General features: G+C 38.6%; 1 non-coding gene across 7 annotated transcripts; it reads left to right on the top strand.

Moving 5' to 3' along the window:
* The first annotated feature begins 297 nt into the window (after positions 1-297).
* Positions 298-24220, top strand: LOC111873948. Of its 7 annotated transcripts, none has more exons than XR_004514050.1 (6): positions 298-472; positions 2429-2545; positions 10426-10581; positions 16109-16252; positions 17602-17640; positions 23909-24220. It is a non-coding gene; the product is annotated as an uncharacterized LOC111873948 (transcript). The 7 variants fall into 7 exon arrangements; XR_002844460.2 differs by lacking the exon at positions 17602-17640 and adding an exon at positions 21343-22167; XR_004514048.1 differs by lacking the exons at positions 17602-17640; positions 23909-24220 and adding exons at positions 21343-21540; positions 22003-22337.
* The last annotated feature ends 6 nt before the right edge of the window (positions 24221-24226 follow it).

Below are 24226 nucleotides of genomic sequence, written 5' to 3' on the forward strand. Positions count from 1 at the left end.
AGTTCATAAACAAAATTCCTAAATTAAAAACTGAGCAAGGCGTATATGTACAAAATATTGATAGCAAATTCTCAAGAGCCTTATTAAGAGATATATTCAAAAATCGCGGGGCGACCGCTGTGATGGAATAAGATGTTTATACGACTGCTACAAAAGGCCCGATGAGCATTGCCTAGGCCATTTTTTGTATATACATTTGTTTTTTCAAAATAAAAAAGAATGCTATGTGTTTGCCGGATGGGCATTGCCTTGGCCTTTTTTGTAAATATATTGTATTTATTTTATCAAAATAAAAAAATGCGCACTTGTGTAACTACGTCGGTCTTGTAATGTTGTAGGTGAGACATGTGATATGTTCTGATGTGTATGTTGGAAGAAATGATGTTTTTGTTGTCAGTTTAGACGGTTTAGACTTTCTGTTTATTGAGTCATAGGTAGTTACTTTCTCAGCTACATAGCCGAATGAAATAAGGTTAGTTTCTGTATTCTATAAATGATTTGTAAAAGCGTTAACATTACGCCTTTTGGGTTTATTCTGTATGCCTTTAAAAAATTCCAGGTGTTTCTCATTGGTACGAATTTTTTATCTTTATCGTTCGAATGTCGGACGCATAACTTTATGGATTGTTTCGCAGTTTCGGCGGAGATCACTGTGATGTTCCCCTCAGATAGGTCATCATTGCCTCCTTCCATTTCTTACACCGAAACCATTCAACAAACTTTTCTTAACACAGGGCCGTTAAATAAAAACAGTCAGTGAATTAGAAACGTTTATATAATTTTTGTCCCATTACTCCAGAATTTGCATAATGTTATGCACATCCGGTGTTCTGAAATTACTTAGGCCTTTGTATTCCACGTTGGATTTGAGGTTCAGTAACTAAGGAGTTCTGTTGTAATTTAACACCATGTAGATTAGTCAAACTGACGTTTTGGAGGCAGTATGTTCTCTGAAATATCGGTTTGCTTTCACTGGGCTAGATGGTATTATGCCCACACCACTGTCATGATCCAGACCATTCAGACTTTCCTGGGTAGCCTCTTGAATGGATTTTTTTTTCATATGGTGGTGTGGACGCTTTGTTAGTTCAGATGTCAAACATGGTAACCTGTTATTAACAGTATATGAAAATAAGGAAAGATGTTTGAAATGAATGTATGAAGAAGACTCTAGCTTTGCCATAGCTCACTTTAAAGTCTAAAATATTAGTCCCTTCCAAAAATATAATGTTGCAGGAAGAACAATGACATCCACTTTCATTAAATGCTTTAACCAGTATGCAGGAACTGTACACGATAATTACACAGTTTAGTTATCCATTTCTGCATATGATATACGCAGGTACTGACATGAACTGTGATCTGTTTGCCAGAGATAACCTGAAAGTTTTCTATTGTAACCATGTAATCATTACCATGTAAAAGAATGTTTCATACATAATTTCTAGATGTGATTTATGGATCATCTCCATACAGAAGTTCTCGTCCTATTTCGGGAGTTATTCTGGTTACATGGCAAGCTAAAATATAGGTTTCTTGAAGATGCTATGTTGTCAGTCTGTAGGTGCAAATAAAAGGTTATTAGAAACTGGATGATTTTCAGACATAATGTACTCCAGTTTTTAGAATTCATATTAAATAGTTTTAATGTCATCTCAGATGTTTGCACAGCTGCCATCTGGTATAATCATTTATTTTATTTATTGTGGTGGGAAATTAAAGACAGCAGATGGATAAGGTGGTCTGTAATGACATAATGTTTTTACCAGTTTTCATCTAAATACTCAGTATATCTGTCAGTTAAAAAGTTGTTAAAGGGCACAGACATAGAGACCACATGCCATAAGCTTAAATTTCTTTATAAAATAATGACTAGGCTGAAAAGGATATTGTATGCAGTTGAAAAGTAATTATTAAAGAATGCATATATTATGTTACAGTAATTGATTTTGAGTTGTAAGATTGATGCTTTAATTTGCTTTCAAATACAATACATTGCTTGTTATCTAATAGGTATATGGAATGATGTATGCTAGTTACATGAGGAAGACTCTGGCAGAGTTGAAACAGCACATTTTCATTTTTAGTTCTTACATGGGATTCTTCTAAGGTGACATAATTGATTGATGAATAAAAGATTTCAGATGCATGTATACTGTAATGTCATGTTCATGAGTGAGGATGATTGTAGCACTTCTGGTGGTGGCTAGGAGAACTACTGCATGGAAGGTGAACATATGTGCATCACAAATCTATGTGTGAATCATTTTATAGAAATTGTCAATTTTCTCTTAAATTCTTGCCAGGTGGATGTGAATTCTGGATGCTTTTATAGACAGATAACTGGAAATTAAAGTACTTTTGAATCTGTCAAATCTGGAAAACCATTATTAAAATTGCCTTACTTTATTATGATTTTCTGTTGTAGGTTTTTGCTGTTTCCAGATTTACAATGCCCAGAAATCATTCAAGATATCAAACAGTTAATGAGTTTCCTAGTTCCCCAGATATTCCGCTGTTTGGAAATACAGAAAGGAGTTCTGGGGTAAGTTGTTCATTGTGATGTTACAGAACATTAGTTCATCACTGCTAATTGTCTTGGGGGCCAGTTTTCAAAATGAAACAGAAAATGAATGATGACAGTCCAATAATTGTAAATGTGGAGTTTTAGCATTGACTAGTGTAGGATGATGACTTGATACCCTCTGGATGGCTGGGGTTCTTATCCTGTGAGGGCATTAGCATTAGTTAACAGATATTGGCCCATTCAGCAGTTGAACAAAAATTCTACTCAGAAGACCTCTCCGCAAGTGTAACCATGATTGTTTGATATCTGCTGAGAAATATAAAGCAATTAGTTATGGGAAAAACTAACCACTTACTTTCCTTTCACTACATTATGAATATTTGATATGACACAGACTTCATAGAAAACGGTGTGTCCAACATGAAGGAAGCTGTCTTCTGGGATGTGGCACCGTGTAGAAATTGTGTTAACCGACATTTCGGAGGAACGTATCGCCTCCATCTTCAGGGTAGGAGACAAGAAGAAATCCATGAGCAAACCAGCAGAGCAGGTGCAACAGACTGAGTCCAGTCCAAGTAAACAGCTGTATAAGAGGAGAGGAGGAGTGTGGCTACATAGGGAAATAGTAGAGAGGAGGAGGGTCTGGTGAAATGGCCAGCAGGTAGTGGGCCAGAGCTGGTATAGAGTATGTGTCGGGGGGGGGGGGAAGGGAAGGTTAAATGGACGGCATTAACCCTGTAGCTGGTGAGCTGTGATTGACCTGAGTGGCCTATAGGGTCTGCCATACTATTTTCCTATGTAGCCACACTCCTTCTGTCCTCTTGTACGGCTGTGTTTACTCGACTGGATTCAGTCTGTTGCACCTGCTCTGCTGATTCACTCGCGGATTTCTTCTTGTCTTCTACCCTGAAGATGGAGGTGATACATTCCTCTGAAACGTAGGTTAACACAATTTCTACATGGCGCCACATCCCAGAAGACGGCTTTCTTCATAGTCACCGCCTTGAAAACCACAATGTGTCCAACAGTTCTTCTGTCATTGTGTGTGTATTTGTTGGTCCAGGAATGTATTTGCTGAGCTGCTGCCTAGCAGCAGTAAAGGGGGGATACACATATAGACAGCAAGGTGATCTCATAAGCCTCCTTTTATTTTTTCAAAATAAGGAAAGTGGGCTGAACAAGAGAGCAGGCATTAATATTAATGAACAGATTATAAGGGTTTTTCGCTCATCAGCCTTAAATTTTTATTTGCCAACAATGAGCTGTGTCGGTCCATGGGTATTAGGACCATTCTCTTCATCACTATGTTAGAAAGTCTCTGGGGGTCCACCCAGCAGCCACAGCATGATGCTAGCCACTCTCCTCTGTCTAGTACTGAGGGCTAGTGTGTGTTATCTGCAACTTCAACTAAACTACAAGTGTTAACCATTAATAATATATGAGCTAGCCTGTTGTATTGTACAATTTTTTTTTAATTCACTTGGGTGGGGGGGGGGGGGCCAACTGGGTCCACTCGGCATGACAGCGACTGATTGGTCTATAGTACCTGCCCCTGGTGATTATGATGATGGAGAATTTGGTGGAATGAAGATTGGCAAGGGAAACCAAAGTACTTGGAGAAAACCCGTTCCAATGCCACTTTGTCCACAAGAAATCCCACTTGACCAGACCCGGGATCGAACCCAGGTTGCCACGGTGGGAAGCCAGCGACTAACCACTTGAGCTTGTAGTATACAATATTATACTGTATATGTAGTAACCAACCAACTCCATGGAGCTGAGTCCTCAGAAGCTGCCAGTCGCTCAGCTGCTCAAGAATTTACTAATAATTTATGTAACCTGAAGGTTTATTACTGTGTTCACAAGGACCCTCCAGTGGTCCCTGTCCTGAGCCAGATCAATCAAATCCATACCACCCCACCTATTTCTCTAACATAATTTTAATATTATGCTCCTACTGTCTAGGTCTCCCTAGTGGTCTCTTTTTTTTCTGACGTTCCCACCATAATCCTGTGTTCATTCCTCTTCTCCCCATATATGCTACATGCCCTGCCCATCTCATACACTTTGACTTTTTTATTCTGATTTTATTTGTTGGGCAGTACAAGTTATGAAGCTCGTCATTGTGCAGTTTTCTCCAGCCTCCTACCATTTGATCGTCCTTTCATCCAAATATTCTCCTCAACATGCTGTTCTAAAATACCCTCAGTCTGTTGTTCCCATAATGAAAGAGACAAAGTTTCACATCCATACAGAACCACAGACAAAATTATAGTTCTGTATATTCTAATCTTTATGTTTTTGGACAGCAGACAAGAAGACAAAAGGTTCTAGACTGAATGGTAGCAAGCATTACCCGAGTTCAGTTGCCTTTTGATTTGCTCCTAAATCAGGTTTCGATTTGTTATAGTTTTGGAAGTTAGATGCTGTTTCAAAATGTTGTCCCTTCAGTTTCATTTTAAATTTGGGAAACAGAGGTAAATCACATTGTGCTAAGACCAGCGAGTAGAAAGGATGGGGAACAATAACCATGATTTATTTAATCCGTCTTGCAGTGCATACACTCATTTTTCTCCTTCTCTCCCTCGCACTACATGTTTCGGCATAATAATGCCATCTTCAGGTGCTTACTTATCCACGTCAAACCAGTTCATTGCATGCCATGTTCACACATTAAAATAACTAAAATATGTATCTATCATATACATTGTCCAACGTTAAAAATATTAAAATTGTTCAGGATACCACATCGCTACGTCGCCCCTCACTACGTCAGTCACGCCCATTCTCCTTTGTTGGAGCACTCCTTCACTATCTTGTGTATTGTGGTTTTGTTGTGTCGTGCTCCTGCGACTGCATGTGTTAACAATAACCATGTTGTTGTTAGTCACAAACTGTAGTTTTCAGGGATGTATGGGCGACTGTGTTGTCATGATGAAGGAACCGTTTGTGGTTGTGCCAAAGTTCCAATCTTTTTCATCTCACATATTCTCTCAAGTGTCTTAAAATGTCACAGTAGAAGTCAGAGTTGACTGTAGTGTTAGGAGGAAGAAATTCGTGGTGAACAATCCCCTTCCTGTCAAAAAGAGAAAACAGTGAAATTCATGGTGAACAGTCCCCTTCATGTCAAAAAGAGAAAAGAGCATGCTCTTTGTTGAACTCCGGTCATGCTGCAACTTTTTTGCTCTTGGTGATTGTGGGTTCTTCCACTGCAATGATTGTTGCTTTGTTTCTGGATCATAACCATAAATCCATCTTTCGTCACCCGTTATGATCCTGGAGATACAAGTAAAAGTTGGGTCCTTATTAGCCTTCTCTCATAGCTCAGGACACATGTTTACGCGCAGTTACTTTTGATCATTTGTCAATAGTTTGGGAACAAATTTCACGGCAGTGCGGTGTATAAAATTTTCTGTTAAGATCTCCTGGCAAGCTGCATAACTGATCCCAACATTGTCTACAAGCTCATGGATTGTTTGATGATGGTCTTCATGAATGAGTTCTCAAATTGTTTCAACATTTTCTGTCATTTTGTTGGTGCTTGGTCTCCCTGAATGTTCATCATCTTTAACTGACACTCGACTGGCCTTGAAACATGAATGCCATTCAAAAACCACTGTCTGGTTTAAAGAATGTTCTCCAAAAGCCTCATAAAGCATTTCAATGGTTTCAGTAGTGCAAAACTAGATGCAGACACATTGCTCAATTTTGCTAGAACAAAACATGAAGTTTAAAAAGTATTCATGTAAAAACAGTGCATGCTCACAGTGCAGTGTCACGTGGCAGACTGATGTAATAGGCTTGCAGAAGTGTGACCTTGGCTACCCCCTCATCTTCTTTCACTGAGGAAGTTACAACAGTAACAGTCTGGGAACTTTCTGATGGTGCCTCATATTGTGCCATGGATCCATTAGGCATACATGTAAATTTATACTAAATGTGTGATACATTAACTCTAGCTATAAACAGGACCTGAAGGTCTGAAACAAATCATCTTAGCATCCCCAGGTGCTGGAAATAGTGTTGTGTTAACAATAAGTATTTTCTGTTGTACCTTCAAATGTAAAAGAGCAAAACCTGAATGGAGGTGAACTTAATATTCATCAGTATCTAAGTTCCACAGTGATGAAGCAAGTTTAGTCACCCTGAAGTGAGATCAACAGATACAAAAGCTCTTTGTGCTATAGAATATAATACATTTATAATAGAAGCAGTGACAGAAAAGTCAAGCTGTTACAGATATGTTTATTGATAGAAAGGAAAAATAAGTAAGTGTTGTATAAAGTTCTTGTATAGACCGCTAAATGTGACCGTTGAATGCAGTAACAGTATATAGAAAATTGTAGCTAGAAGGATAAAAGTAAAAGTGAAGTTTTCCCTGTGTTTAATTAATCATTTGCCACACTATGAAGATTTATAGGGAGCATGTGGTAGTGTAGTTGGTTGAGGCACTATGCTACAAGCCGGAAGGTCGCGGTTTCAAGTCTCGTTGAGGTCATTTGATTATTTTCAATTGACCTATTCCTTCCATCCTCTCTATAGCCCTGGGGTCGACTCAGCCTCTAACACAAATGAGTACCAAGAATATTCTTGGGGGTAAAGGGCAGCCGGTGCATAGGGCTGACAACCTTGCCGCCATCTATGAGCCAGTTGTCTAGAAAATGTGGGAACCTCAACATCTCGCAACCCTATGGGCCTCCACGACCTATTACAGGGATACCTTTACTTACTTTATGAAGATGTATAGAGGAGTTGCAGTTTAGTTCCACCACTCATGACATTGGCACTAGATAGAGGTGAGCATCATCTTTGCACCCTAGTTGTTTTACCACTAGAGAAATATCCCCTGGTACCCATTGGGTAGGAGGTTGGGTGGGCCCCAGAGCCAGTCTGAATGCTGTGGAGAAGAGAAAAATTTCTTGTCCCTGGCAGAAATTGAACCCCAGCTGTCTGCCTATAGCCCATTGCTTTACCGACCCAGCTGTCCTGGCTCCAGATAGGAAGGTGGGTCATCTAAAATTTAGAGTTGATTTGATGCAGTGTTTGTTACTGACATATTCTCAGGAACATAAAGTGACAAGATCCCATGCAAATGACAACACAGCAGCAAGGCTGGCACAGCATCATTTCTTCAGAATACTTCCAACAGAAAGGAAGTCAGAACCCCAAAACAGTGTGCAGTATGCAACAGATGTGAGGAAACCTGACAAGCAGAGTATTGGTGGCTTAACCATGAAGTGACACTATGTATGTGTGTGTGTACATGTATGCATGTGGCGCGCGCATCCGCAATAAAAATAATACAGACATATTTTGTTCCTTTTATGTAGCGAAAATATTTTGTATGTCAGTCAAAATGTCATTAGTGTCTAATCAAAAATGCAGAATTTGTGGCCATCTGAAAGGCTCCTAATTTTCTACCTAATAAGTTTTCAGTGAAAGCATCCTGTTATGTATCATATATTATTTCTTACTGAAAACTGTCACAACACAACAATCAATAATATGTGTAAGTAGCTCTAGGAGATACTTCTGCTACATGTTTCAGCCTTCAAAAGGCCATCATCAGGCAAATACATTAAACTTGTTATTGAATTGCATGTCAAATATAGAATACACCACTAGACTTCCAAGTATATACAGTGGTATAAAATGATATGAATGAAATAAAATATAAATTACAATAAAAGTTGAAGCCTTAAAATAACGGGTGACTCCATTGTGCAGATGTCCTAATGTTCCTAAGGACATTTACACAATGGAGTCGCCCGTCAAATAGTATCAAATATTAATTAATAACATACAAACATAACAACAGGCCTCCAAACTCCACATCAACTGTTGTGTACATAATATGTCTGTATAAATGATTACAACAGCCAACTTCCAAATACAATCACATATACAACTTTTAACTGAACTTTTGACTATGTAACTGGTTACTTTAAGACTTCAACTTTTATTGTAATTTATATTTTATATTCATATCATTTTATACCATTGTATATACTTGGAAGTCTAGTAATTTATTCTATATTTGACATGCAATTCAAGAAGAAAAGTTTAATGTATTTGCCGGATGATGGCCTTTTGAAGGCTGAAACATGTAGCAAAAGTATCTCCTAGAGCTACTTACATGTATTATTGAATGTTGTGTTGTGATGGTTTTCAGTAAGAAATAATACCTAATAAGTGATTACACTGAGTTGAGTCCATTTTGAGAAGTCACCAGTTTTGGCCGATACTAAAGAATTTCCCAACATTTCATGGGAACCTGAAAGTTCATTACTGTGAGAGCTCTCCACTGGTCCCTATTGTGAGCCAGATCAACCTAGTCCATACCACTACATCCTATCTCCCTGAGATCCATCCTGATATTGTCACGTGTATTAGTGACTTGTAGATGGGGTTTGGATCGGTGAATCAATTTATTGGATATTCACTAGTTGTATTATTTATTATTATTTATTATTGCTAGTGGGGTGGGACTAAGTCCCTTGTACTGCGGCCACTTCTGGCCTATTGTACCAGCCCCAGATGATAGGTGAGGGGGATTGTGAAGCAATTGGTGGAATGAAGATTGGCAGGGGAAACTGAAGTACTTGGAGAAAACCTGACCTAGCGCCACTTTATCCACCACAGATCTCACTTGACCAGACCCGGGATCGAACCTGGGCTGCCACAGTGGGAAGTCAGTGACTAACCGCTTGAGCTATGGCGTGGCCTTTGCTAATTGTAACTACAGTTAATGATAACACTTTAAGATTTACTGTAATTATAACACATGAAATGACATCTTCTTACACTGGTTGTTGCTAGACAACAGATCTCAAGAATGGCTACGCCTTTACAATGTCTTCACTATCCATTTCCTGGAAACAGATTTATAACATGGGAACTATAACAGTCTCACTGAATTACACACTCCAAATATTACACGTGAAGTCTTCTCTTCTCAGCCACACTCTAGCAAATAACTCTTTTCTTCACAGCCTCTCGTACAGAACTGAATTCTCGGTTCGACTCTATACACTCCTTTCCAGACAACTTCATGTCCTTGATTCAAGGCTTCTCAGTTACGAGTAGCTGCGACTGACTTCTTGGTTATTCTGTAACCTCTTGTAATTCCTAAGATATGGACCACATAGGAAACTTCTTCCATTCTTGTATTGCAATGCAATTGCCTAGTAGCGAGTTATAACGATATATTCCTTATCATTGTATGTATTTGTTGCTGTGAGAATATTTACAAGGTCATTGCCTATCAATGATGACACTCCTCTATTGTTATAGAAATGGCCCGCATGTAACAATATTATCAGCCCTCCTACATCTAGGTCTGCCTACTTGTCTTTCCTTCTGGGTTTCCCACCAAAATCCTGTACGCATTCCTCTTCTCCTGCATGGATGCTACATGCCCTGCCCACTTCTCAACCTTTACTTGATCAGTCATATTATACATGTCAAAGAGTATAGTCTATGAATCACTTGATTATGTAGTTTTCTCCAGCCTCCTTTCACTTCATCCCTCTTTGATCCAAATGTTGTCCTCAGCACCCTGTTCTCAGACACCTTGATTCTCAGCTTTTCCCTTGATGTCAGAGACAGAGTTTCACGCCCATACATAACCACAGGAATAATTATACATTAGTATTTTTTTTGTTGATATTGTCTAGGTACCATTTGCAGAAATGAAATGCCCAGTGGAAAGTGATCATACCTTGGGCTCTGAACTAAGTTTGAATATTACCATGCTAAATCATTAAAAGTACTGCATTTTTCTCAAACAGCTGTGTAATGCTTATGGCAAGCCTGTGAATAGGCTAGATGTCTTGCAAGTATGTTTGAGATCAGGTTCTGTTGTGTCAGTTCCTTATGCATATTGTATTGTGTTTCAGTCTCGAGTCTGTAACATACTTCTTGGTTTCATCACCATCTTCGTTGTTATCTTTACAATGATCAGTGCCTTCATATTCGATAAAAATTCTAGGAGAGGTTTGAATATCACACTGACAGTAGTTATTGCGATGCTATGTGCATCTCATCTTTTCCTGGTAAGTAACTACACTTCTGTGCTCTTCATGTTTCTGTAGGGAAAGGTATGAATAGACTTATGATGCTGATCGCAACCACCCTCGTGCTTTGTAATTCTCTGCTGTGAGCAATATGAACATGATGCTCTTGTACTGTTAAACATCCTGTTTGCAGTGCCTGCAAATAAAAATGGAGGGGTTACCATCACAGACAAATGTTTTTATTAGTCTACTCACAACATGTTTTGACAAGGGCATGTGGTAATATAGTTGATTGAGGCACTATGCTACAAGCAGAAGGTCACAGGTTCGAGTCCTGATGAGGTGGATTTTTTCAGTTTACCCAATCCTTCCAGCCGCCCTATGGCTCCAGGGTTGATTCAGTCTCTAACAGAAATGAGTACCAGGAATCTTCCTGGTGTCTAAAGGGTAGTCTACACATAAGGCTTGACAACCTCATCACCATCTGTGAGCCGATTGTCTAGAGAAAATGTGTGAGCCTCGACGTTTCACAACCCTACGGGCCTTCATGACCTGTTACATGGATAACTTTACCTTTTTTACCTTACATATTTTGACCCAGACAGACCAACATCAGTTTATATGTGAGAAATATACATGTGAAGACAATTCATTCAATATTTTAGCTTTTCACGGTAGTGGCTATAAAGAATGCCGTCTTCTGGGATGTGGCTCTGTGTAAACCGACGTTTCGGAGGAATGTGGATTTTTATACCCTGAAGATGGAGGCGATACGTTTCTCCAAAACGTTGGTTTACACATTATCTACGTGGCACCACATCCCAGAAGACAACGTGCTTCAGAATTCATTCAGTTCCATCAGCAGAATAATTACTGTGTCGCGGGAGAGAGCAGTATTCTGCACAGAACATTGGATCCATAAAAAACTGCGCTCCATTGCCTTGACATTATAATCTAATACACATGGACCTAGCATATATATTTCTCACGTATCATCTGACAATGGACTATCCGGGTTGAAACCTGTTATGAGTGGAATAATAAAAATGTTTGTTTCAAAATAACTCCATTTTTATTTATGAATATGACACCCTTGCATTTTTCTGGTGTGGAAATGACACTGCTGTGTAATTTTGGATAATGGTATATCCTGATAAAATACAGCTTTTGTTGATTTAACACTTGTGTCAGATATGATGTGAAAGCTGTATTAAATAAGTAAACTTTTCCATGAGGAATGGAAACAGATCCTACATCATTATAAATGTTTTGTCTAGTTACCTTCTGGCTCAGAATTACTAGACCAAAGAAAACAAGCCAGATTGCAGTGGTTACAGTATCCAAGCAAAATAAATAGGGATAATCTGAACAATATAAGATGCAAAACCAGCAGGAATTTCAGGAACAAAAAGAGGGAATATCTGAAAGACAAAATTGATGAGTTTGCAATGAACAGTAAGAACAAGAACATTATAGACCTGTATAGAGGAATAAATGACTTCAAGAGGGGTTACCAACCTAGCAGTAACTTAGTGAAGGATGAGAATGATCTGCTTGCAGATTCCCACAACATTTTGAATAGGTGGAAGAACTGCTTCTCTCAGTTTTTGAATGTACCTAAGGTCAGTGCTGTTAGGCAGACAGAAAGCCATACAGCTGAGCTATTAGTACCTGATCCTAGCCCTTTTGAGGTTGAAATTGCTATTGCAAAATTGAAACGGTATAAATCGCCAGGTTGTGCTCACATTCTGGCAGAACTTATTCAAGCAGGAGGCAAAATAAATACGTTCTAACATCTATAAGCTAATTACTTTGTTTCGTATAAGGAAAACTTGCCTGATCAGTGGAAGGAATCTGTTATTGTACCAGTTCACAAGAAGGGTGATAAAACTGACGGTAGTAATTATCGGGGGATACCATGGCTATCAGCTTCATACAAAATTTTATCCAATATTCTTCTCTCAAGGTTAAGTCCATACATAGGTGAAATTATTGGGGATCATCAGTGTGGGTTTCGACATAAATGATCAACTACAGATCAGATCTTTTTCATTCGTCTGATATTGGAAAAGAAATTGGAGTACAATGAGACAGTATATCAGCTATTTGTAGACTTCAAGAAAGTCTATGATTCAGTTAGGAGGGAAATATTGTACAATATTCTAATAGAGTTTGAAACTCATGAAACTAGTTAGGTTGATTAAAATGTCTTTAAACGAAATGTATAGTAAAGTCTGTATAGGTAAACATTTGTCTGATAAATTTCCTATCCAGAATGGTCTAAGACAAGGAGTTTCTTTATCGACACTCCTTTTCAACTTTTCTTTAGAATATGCCATTAGGAAGGTCCAAGAAAAACAGGTGAGACTGAAATTAAACAGGACACATCAGCTGTTGACCTATGCTGATGATGTGAATCTACTGGGTGATAACATAGATACCGTAAACAAAAACACACAAACTTTAATTGAAGCAAATAAGAAGGTTGGTCTAGACGTAAACACAGAGACAAAGTTCAAATACTTGTTCTTGTGAATGATAACAAATCAAAACCTGATTCAGGAGGAAATTAAGAGGAGATTGAACTCTGGTAATGCTTGCTACCATTCAGTCCAGAACCTTTTCTCATCTCGTTTGCTGTCCAAAAACATAAAAATTAGAATATACAAAACTATAATTTTGCCTGTGGTTCTGTATGGGCGTGACTCTTGAGCTCTGACATTAAGGGAGGTACGTAGACTGAGGGTGTTTGTATTATTATGTTTTACTTATTTGTAGTGTATTTAATGATGTTGGTAACTTGGAGTATATAGGGTTGTATGATTAGATGAGTAATGAATTGGAGATGATGTGGAATGAAGCTGATTTGGCATAATATGAAATACTGTCGCGGATTTTTCGTGAAGGGACTGAGGAAAAGCACAGAGTAACCCAGTCAGGCTAATCACCGTACCAGCCAAGGTTTGAATTGGGAACTTCCCAAAGCAGAAGCACTACCAGTTTAGCCAAATTTCCCAGTCTCATAATTGCTGTTTAGCTTCTGCATCAACATCAAAGACTATTTGTGATATATCATGTGTGTAAGAAGCATGAGAGAGGGTTTCCTGCAAAATCTTTGTTCTCTGGATTCACCTCTGTAAATAAATCACACAAGACTATGTACAAGTAGATGTCTTCACTAAACAGCTTTTCATATGTGACTAATGCAACACAGAATGGCATATGTGAGTCAGAATGCTATTGAAAGTATATCCTGTTACCCCCTTGCTGATGGAAGCCATACTAATTTTCTGTACCATTGTTTTCGGAGCATTTGTGTCCTGAACAATTCATTAATATCACTTCATAATAATAACAGTTAAAAATAAAAGTGTAGTACTATCATGATGCTATTGTGTGGAAAAGGTTCAGTCCATTTTTCATCTCGCATCATCCCTGGTTGCCTCTCTTCACCCCATGAATGACACCTTAAAATGAGCTGATAGACATTCATAACAAATAGTGCATGGCAGAGATGGAGGCTCAATTTCCAGTTATTGTAATTTTATGAAACTTTCAACAGTTATTAACAGTGAATTCTGAGCAGAATTTGCAAAACCTACTTTCCTCTTGAATAAATTGTTAATGTTACATATCTCTTTTCTTGTGTGTGTGTGTGTGTGTGTGAGAGAGAGAGAGAGAGAGAAGGGGGGTAAAGGGGAGAGGAGAAGAGAGATGGATGTATTACTTAGGAACTGATTCTCTATATAGTAGTACAGTAAATTTGTTGGATACAACCTCAAAGTTTTGCACCATTGCCATATTTGTAATTGGTGACTTGTGAACAGTAGTCCATGTGTAATGTGTAGGTATGTTCATGATCTGTCTCCAAACCAAACTTCACATGCATAGGCCCAGTGGTTCATTAGTTATCATCTTCAAACCAAAAGCTAAAGAAACGTTTGCAATGCTGCTATGTTATTTTACATTCTAAAAGCAGGAAGTACTGTTACTAAAATTGGTTATTCCCTAAAGATTTATTGTATACATCATTTGAGGACCTTAAAGTACATGGTGCTGGTGTTGCTTTCGGGGAAGGGGGTCATGGGCAGTGTGGTGATATTATGGACCTACTTGCCTTTCCCCATAAGAAAGGAAAGTAGGCTGAAAGGCTAAAAGGAAAAAATGTTTGCAGATAATCTGCAGATGGATAATGGATCTCATTTTCTGTACTCACCTGTTTATACAGGGTGGGGCACAGAAACGTCCTTTTTTTGAAGGCGAATAAAAGAAAAATTATTGCTGATAGACAAAATGTATATTTAGCTAATGAAAGAACATATGTTAAAGTTTTAAATCATGTAGTTTTAAACAAAATATCTTGAAGGTGGTGGCCACCGTTCTCTATGCACTGATGCAACCGTTTTCTGAAGTTCCCCTCTGCATGTTCCAACATGTGCACCGGAATTTGGGCTACTTCCTGCGAATAACATTCTTCAGCTGAAGCAGGTTTGTGGGGCGATGTTTAAAAACCTCTGCCTTGAGGTATCCAGAAATATGACAGGGTGTTAGATCAGGTGAGTGCGCTGCCCACAGGATGTCACACCGAAGCGAGATGAACCGTCCGGGGAACTTTGCCCTCAAAACTCTCATCGAAGCTCGGGCTGCGTGGGCCGTGGCACCATCCTGTTGGAACCAGACATTTCCTAGATGCATTTCTTCAAGAGCTGGTTCGAAAAAGTTTTTAATCATCTCCACTTACCGCTGTGAATCAACAGTAACTGCATGATTGTCTTCTTCAAAAGAATAAGGGCCAGTAACTCCAACTCTTGACAGTGCACACCATACTGTCACCTTATCACTGTGAAGTGGCCTCTCATGGAGGTCTCTGGGATTGTTACCACTCCAGTAGCGCATATTCTGCTTGTTGACATCTGGATAATTGAAAATATGCCTCATCACTAAAGAAAACAAGTGCATCACGGGGTAAAGTTTCCAATAACGTTTCGCATGCCGTTATTCAGTTCTGGAAATCACGTGGTGACAATTCTTGCCCAACAAACATCTTATAGGGATTGAATGATTGGATATGTCCAGGGCGACTGCATGTTTGTGATCGGGGGTGTCTTGGATATCTTAAAATCGACTGTCGAACTGCCTCCACATTTTCTGGCATCGTAACGGTCTATTGTCATCCTGATGATTTTTTCACCACACTCCCAGTTGCCCTAAAGTTCTCTACCCACAAAACAATCGATTTCCAGTCGGGAACTGGACCTGTGGGCTTAATTCCGAAGTGAGTACGGAATGCATGCTGCACCGCTACGTAGGAATGGCTGTTCGAAAAATAGGCTTCGACAGCAAACGCACGCTGCTCACTCATCCACCTCATGTTTCCTACTGAGGGGTATTAGACAGAAATTCCCGCGACTGCTGCGTTCGCCGGGCCTATCCCCACTTTTCTTCGACCTCCACTCCCTTCACAATGCGTCTTCACAAAAAGGAAGTTTCTGCAGCCCACCCTGTACTTATCTTTAGTTACTGATATTAAAAATGTGGAAACTACTGAATTTTTGTTTATTTACAGATAGTTTGGTATCGCCAAGGTAATATGGATCCAAAATTCAAGATACTCATCTACTACAATACATTTTGCCTAACATTGCTTTGTGTCTGTGCTAATATTTATTTCCATGGAGCATAAGTTTCAGTGTGAGGGACATTACGAAAGGTACAGTGCTTGTGATATTTGAGGTTCAGATGGCAGTGACTGCAAAGAATATTGTCTTCTGGGATGTGACACCATGTAGTCTGATAGAAATTTACTGGAATTTTTGAAGAACGTTCTGCCTTCATCTCCACTGTTCTCACACTTTGGCTCTGAAAATGGAAGCGCCAATTGGTAAATTGGTAAATTTCTGCCATGGTATACATTGTCACAGTCCAGGAGATAGGATTCTTCATTGACACAGTACTTGTTTTACTTGAGTAGCATAGTTTGTGAAGTGAATAATTGAGACTATTGTCACCAGTATGGCCCATTGGTTGGAGAACCTGATTTTATTTACCATTACAGGTAGATTCTTTCCAACATTATAAGTATGCCCTGTGTTACGGATGTTCTTGTTATACAATTTTATCATTTTGGAAATGAATAAGACTTGACCACGAAGTTCAAAATATGGATTATAAATTCGCCCTTATGACCATCTGAGATGAGTATTAATGTTCTGAATATAAACTATAAAAACAAGAAATTCTGCTCAACTAAGTGTTTTTAAGAAATTATCTGTTAATAAATTCAGATTGCTTATTCACGTGTGTCAGTGACATAACGACCACCTCTGTGGTCTAGTGGTCAGAGCTCCTGCCTACAGAGGTCCTGGGTTCGATTCCCGGTGCTGCTGAATTTTCTGAGAAGTAGTGAGGATAATTGAGGAGCTCTTTCAAGGGAATAGCGGCTCCGGTCTAGAAAACCGAGAGTAATGACCGTGGGGAACCGTTGTGCTGACCATATGACACCCTCTGTCTGAAAAAGTAGGCACTAACTTCACTGACAAGCTTCATTTGCTCAATCGGTATAGTTCACTTGCGGACTACAGGCCATCGAGTCAGTAACATAACATATGTAACTGGCCATTGGCTAACTTCTGCACTGACATTGTTGACGTGAGGGATGGTTGATAACATGATTGCTATCCCCCCCTGCCATAAGCCCAACCATTCCCAAATTTGTTATGAGTAATGTTTCAGTTTGTGAAGTTTTTATGTTTTGTACCATCTGTTATTTATGATAGGTAAAATTATATTTGTAATACAACTATAAATCAAAATAATATCTGTAGGACTGCATTTTCCCTTGTAACATGGAGTTAGTGGCCAAATAGGGATCAGTTTTGGGAATTTTGTGATGACACATTTTCAAAGACATCCCTTCCACAATGCAAGGGCATCATGTATTTCTTTTCACTTCTACATGAAATGGATAGAAATATCTGAATTTAAAACCTGATTATGCCACAGTCTTAGGTATTGTAAACCAGATTTTCATGTCATTGTTAGAATTTTAACTTCTTACAGTTTGCTGGACCAACATTATCATTAGCGTGGACAGTAAAGGTGAGGAGATACTGTCTGAAATGGACAGCAGATCAGACTATTTTCAGGTTAAGATATTTACAAATATCAGAATTACATATTTCACCAAAAGTTTTTTTTTTTGTTCATTGCTGTAGAAGGAATAAATGTTTAAAGAATGCCATCTGATATGGGGAAGAAATTGTAAAATATTAAAATACTGATAGAAGATGCCTAAAAAGTAGCCTTGTGCAAGAATTATTTCTTTGGTATGAGATGAGAATTTTGAAAAAAAAAATGACAAGACGAGAAAAGGACTTTCTATACTAGACCAGTATTTTTCCTCTAATCACAATTTATAACACAGGTTTCTTTTTCACAGTGTACTATAGTTTATTATTTAACCCTTTTTATATCAGATAACTTTTCAGTGACAATTTTTACCATGAGAAGAAAGAGGGACAGAGAGAAATTTTATTGTAAGTTGTTTCATGTTGGTATTTCCAAGAGTTAAGATCGTGATGGATCAGGTAGCTTGCATGTTACCATATAAAGCAAATGGAGTTACCTAAAGATTCTTGGAGATTGAAAATTCAATATTTGTATCAAAATTTTTTCCTCAGTTTCATCTAAAAATAAGTGAAATTCACACATGCTTATTAGAATGCCTTTTAAAATATGGAGAGACTTTATTTGATAATACTGTTTACAGATCAACTGGACTTAATACTGGAAATGATAATCATGATGTCCAAATTATGCACTAAGCCATATTACTGTTTTAAAGCAGCAGTGTTCAGTTTATTATTTAGTGTCTATTATTTTGCAGGTTAGAAAGAAGAATCATGAATTTATTTTGGCCAAATCAGATGAACTGAATTCAGAAAGACATAATAATTGTATAGTGTGGACATTTTATCTCTGGACTTGAGTGCTGTAGAGCCACAGTTACGTTTCCTCATCTGTTTCCTCCCCATTATGGTTAATGCCCACCATCACATCCTCCTGCATGTCATGTTTCTTACAATACTGGGTGATCAGCATAAACCAGAGAGATTTTCAATATGTCCTATGCTACATTTCTAACTCTCTCCTAGTTAGGTCCAGCTATTTCCCTTGGTGCTTTGATTTTGTATGTTCGTAATTTCTGCTCTTCCCTAAAAGTAAGAGAATACACTTTGCTCTCAAACAAAACAGCTGGCAGAATTATGGGTTTTAATGTCCTGGGCATTTTGGAGAGTGAGTAGGGTTATATTAATTTTTTGTTTAAAATAAATAGACCAATGATGATATGGGTACTCCCTGTTATGTGCAAGTTGAAAAATGCAGTTTTATTTTAATGCATTCAACTAATTTATACTGATTTCAATTAATAGCTCTGGACATGCAGTTGTGTAGTTAGTTGAGGCACTATGCTAAAGGCTGGAAGGTCACAGGTTTGATTTCCAATGAGGTCATTGGATTTTTTAATTACCTAATCCTTCCAGATGCACTATGGCCCTGGGATCAACTCAGCCTGTAACAGAAATGAGCACCAGGAATCTTCCTAGGGGTAGAAGGTGGCTGGCATGTAACCCTGACAACCTCACCTCCATCTGTGAGCTGATTGTCTAGAAAATGTGAGAGCCTTAATGTCAAACAACTCTCTGAGCTTCAGGGGCTAGTTAGGGGGATAGCTTTACATTTTTTACCTTTTACCTTCAATTAATGCTTTAATACAAATTGTGTGCTGACCAACGAAGGTAGTTTGAGAGAAGGGGGAGTAGCATGATGTGAGGGTGGAGGAGGGAGAATGCAAACACAGAAGGGAAACAGATGTTTGAGTTTTGTGATTACAACCTTTGAGACTTTTCTTTCAACTGACGCATAAATTGTGGAGTACAAGTACTCTTCTTATTCATTATGTGTGTCAGCAAATTAGCATTATGGAACTTAGAATAATATTATAACGTGTTTTGCCACTGAAGACGACATTCGGATTGTTAATTGGTTTATTTAACAACCTACAAGTCCAAACTACAATTAATTATAACAGAGTGACGGGTATTGACAAGTTATAAACCCTACAAAATGGTCTGTTCAATAGTCTTCTTCGTGTAGTTATAACATGGGAGCTATACAAGTGTCACTGTATCACTCCCAATTACTTCTCAGTGGTCACAAATTATCACTAAGTATCACACAATAACTCTTCTGATCACACATTCGGGTCTTCTCCCTGCGATCGCTAAACTGCAACTCACTCCGTGGTTGCTACCTTGAAAACTGTCTTTGGCAGCTACTACATTTTAACTAACTTCGTAGGCAGTGTAGTTCTCTTATAAACCCTCTGCTGGACAACGGGAAACGCCTCGCTTCCTTGTTGCCTAGTCGCTGTGTTTGCCGATAGCTTAGCAATGCTGCTGGGAGTTGTTTACTGCTACGTAGCAACTGTGGCGTCCTGTGTTATGTCATCATGGGGACAGGGGCGGGGTGTTGACTTGCCTACTACCGTAGCAACGGCAACGCTCCGAAAGTGTTATGTCACTGCTGGCGGGGTGAGGGGGTGTCCTCCATAGCACAACACGTCACAATATTAAATGTGTATGTGATGGTATTGGTGTACTGCACACAATATTACATAAAGTTCTCTGCAGGACACAAGTGACAGTAAATACATCAACATCCCTATCAGCAACACCTTAAACATCCCAACAGAACGAAGAAACATAGACACACTAACCATTAAGGAAGTTAACAAAAATTTTGAAGACAATATTAAACCAAAATTATTTCCAGTACAAAGAAAATATTTACAATCTTAAAACAGGTGTTGCAATGGGATCCACCTTATTGGGCATCATAGCTGAAATTCAGAATTTAGAGTGACCATTATTGAAATATTTCCTGGAAAGTGAAACTGTAATATACTGTACCAGATTTGTGGACAGTGTTTTTATCATCTATAACAAAAACAAAATCACATCCAAATCAGTATTAGTGCATTTCAGCAAGCAACATAAGACACTGGGGCATGCGGTAGCATAGTTGATTGAGACACTATGCTACAAACCAGAAGGTCGCAGGTTTGAGTCCTGATGAGGTAGATTTTTTTTTCCCAGTTGACCTAAACCTTCCAGCTGCACTATGGCCCTGGGGTCAATTCAGCCTCTAACAGAAATAAGTAGCAGGAATCTTCCCAGAGGGTAAAGGGTGGCTGGTGCATAAGGCAGACAGCCTTAGCACCATCCGTAAACCGATTGTCTAGAGAAAATGTGGGAGCCTCGACATTTCACAACCATATGGGCTTTCATGGCCTGTTACAGGGATAGCTTTACCGTTTTTTGTTTTTTTTTTGCCTTTATGTAAGACATTGTAGTTCAAAGTTACCAAAGAGAAGAATAAATAAATATGGTACTTCGACTTACACATCCTAAATAGGCAAGGAACCATTAAAATAGATATAGAAAACCAACACGAACAGATGGTACAATAAATCATACTTCTGCCACCCTGGAAAACATAAAATGGCCACTTTCAAAAACTGGATCCACATAAATTACCACTAAATAAGACAATAATAAGAAATGTAATACCGTTGTAAAAATCACCAAAAACAACAGCTACAAAGAAGAACAAATCTCTTAAGGGTATCTGGATGAATAGTATCCACGATAAAAAGTTTGTATCTCAGAAATTAATTGTTGTACACATATCCAGTTTATATCATTGGAAAAAAAAAACTGAATTTTTTTTCATGCCTAGCTTACACGCATGCACCAGCTGGTGACCTTCGACGAGCTCAGTATTAATGTCAACACCACAGGAACCAGGAACAAGTTCAATGCTTGTTGCAGCTAGCAGAGTTGCAGTCTCTTAACTGTCCAGCATTGTTTTAGAATGGACGTCAGCCTCCTACATGGAAAAGGATTCAGTTGTGGGACAACAAACTGAGGACTACAGGTAGTCTGTTGCGTGTAAAATCTCCTCGAAAGAAACGGACCTCTGAAGAAAATATTTATCTCATTGGAAAGGCATTCCAGCAAAGTCTGCCCAAATCAATTCATTGTGCTAGCTTGCAATTACAAATTCCACGTTCAACAGTGCACGGTATGCTAAACAGAAGGCTCTGCCTAAGAATCATTCAAATGAATCATACACTAAAACCCAGTGAACAAGTTTCATGCACAAACTTCGCTGTGGACACGATAGAAAGAATTGACACATCACCAAATTTCCTCCACCAAGTGTGCTTCTTGTACGAGGTGATGTTGCATGTCAGTGGAGTTGTAAACAGGTACAGCTGGAGGATTTGGGGCAGTCAGAATCCACATGTCACATGTGAGTTGGAGAGAGGCAGCCCTGAAGTGAATGTGTTGGCTGGCTTAATACACGAGAAATTGATTGGACTGTGTTTCTTTTCAGAAAAGACTGTGACCAGACTTTCATATTTTGATATGCTGGAGCTGTATGCGCTGCCCAAATTACAATCTCAAACTATCCTCCAATAAGATGGGGTGCTGCCACATTTCTCCCACAGTGTTAGGAATCACTTGGACAGAGAGATGGCTAGGAGATGGATCGGCAGAGGTGGACCAATCGCTTTGCCTCCTAGGTTGCCAGATTTAACACTGTTGGATTTTTTCTTGTAGGGTTATGTCTACTAGGTTAATATCAACAACCTTTGACACCTGAAAGCCCGCATAAGGGACACTGTGGCTATTGTAACACCAAGCATGCTTCAGGCAATGTGGAATGAGGTCAAATATCATCTGGTTATTTGTCATGCCACAAAGAAGCCCCCATTGAAATTTATTGGGAAAGTTATATACTCAGAAAAAAATACTTTGATAGTTTCCCTTTATAATGTGTATATAACTCATAAATGTGTATAATAAATGCTTTCTGAGATATAATTATTTTTTTTATACTTCTCATCTGGATACTCTGTGTAATCAAACAAAACAAAAAGAAAGACAAATGCAAGAGAAAAGCAAAAATGGGCAACATTTACATACTCAGAAATCTACATCATAACTATCACAAAGCTATTTCAAAACACAAATATAAAAGTTTCCTTCAGAACAAGCACAGTTGGAAACATATGTAAAACACATCCATGGTGTATATATTGTCACGTGTTGGGTATGTAACACGACAAATAACTTCACGCTGTTCTGGATCTTAGCGAATTTATTGCACACTCGCTCTTACATTTACGCAATTTACAGTTCCACAATTACTGCAATCAGCAGTATCACAATTACTTCACCTGCTTCCATTCACTCCGGCGAATGCTAGACTGCAACTGACTGGTTACTCTCTCTCACTGACAAATACTCCTGTTATGTAGCTTCCACACTGACAACACAGAAAATAGTTACGTGATAGCTTTCACTGTTGTATGATGTCATGTTTACCGATTGCCTAGCAACAGTCGCTGCATGGGCTCCCCTGTTGCATGATGCTATGTTCACAAAGGCATTGCTGGGCAACGCCGCGTAGCAACCAGCGCGCTTCGGCTCGGCTCGGCATGGACAAACACCGCTTTCCTTACTGTTACGTAACCTTGTTTCAACTATTGCATAACATGGCAACCAACCGTTTATCAAGGGTCTGTCTTTGTGGTAACTCGTTCCACCTCCCATTGCCCAGCAATTGTTTGACATGTCACAATATATATATTGACATGCTCAGATTGTCAAAAATCATGCATTGGACAGGCATGACATACCTTATGAAAGAGATACAGTGAAGACATACAAAATGTAAGATAAAACAAGGAGGATTTGGGATTTCTACACATATGCTTAGAAATATATACCATTATGGCAGAGTAGAGGATATTATTGAAAGAAATTGACAATGCTGGAAGGGATCAGGTTATGAATATAAAAGAGAACTTTTACATTTGTAAATATAAATTCTGTAACAAGTTAATAGATAACAAAAACCCAGTAAAAATAATCATAAAAAACAATCTCTTTGAAATAGCCATAGCATATACAGACACATATGGCCAAGGTTAGCCATTACCACAACTGACAGCTAACTTTAACAATATACGTATATGAAACACAACAGGATGCACACTGTGAAGATATGCAGACATACCCTCATAAACACTGTGTGCATGCATACAAGGAATTTGCGGATCCATAATAGCACAAACATTCAATACACCATGGCACATCCCACACGCTATCACGTATTTCACCTGATTACACACAGTTACACACCACAGGTATGGCACATGAATGATTACTCTTGATTAATAATGTTTCAAGAAAAAGAGATACAGACCTAAAAAATTCTTGCATTATATTTGCAGATGGACATTGGACCAACAACAGCAATAACAGCAATCTACATATAAGGTATTCTATGTAACCAAGAGTAGAAAAGTAAGACTGTTATGTTTCTGTGCTTCCACAGAAATACTTTAATTTATTTTAACTAATACTAATGACCTTTAACAAACACACCTTATTTTAATTGCATTCACGTTTTAGTCTCGATTCTGAATGCTTGCTGAAATCCCCTTATGAAGACTTATGTTCAAATACACGTGTAAAATATTTCTTTGTAGTGTTGTCTAGGCCTTTCGTGATGGCCTGTAGATGCCAAAACATGTAAAGGGAGACTTTTT

This window comes from Cryptotermes secundus, unplaced genomic scaffold, assembly GCF_002891405.2.
Source record: "Cryptotermes secundus unplaced genomic scaffold, Csec_1.0 scaffold691, whole genome shotgun sequence".
NCBI lineage: Eukaryota > Metazoa > Arthropoda > Insecta > Blattodea > Kalotermitidae > Cryptotermes > Cryptotermes secundus.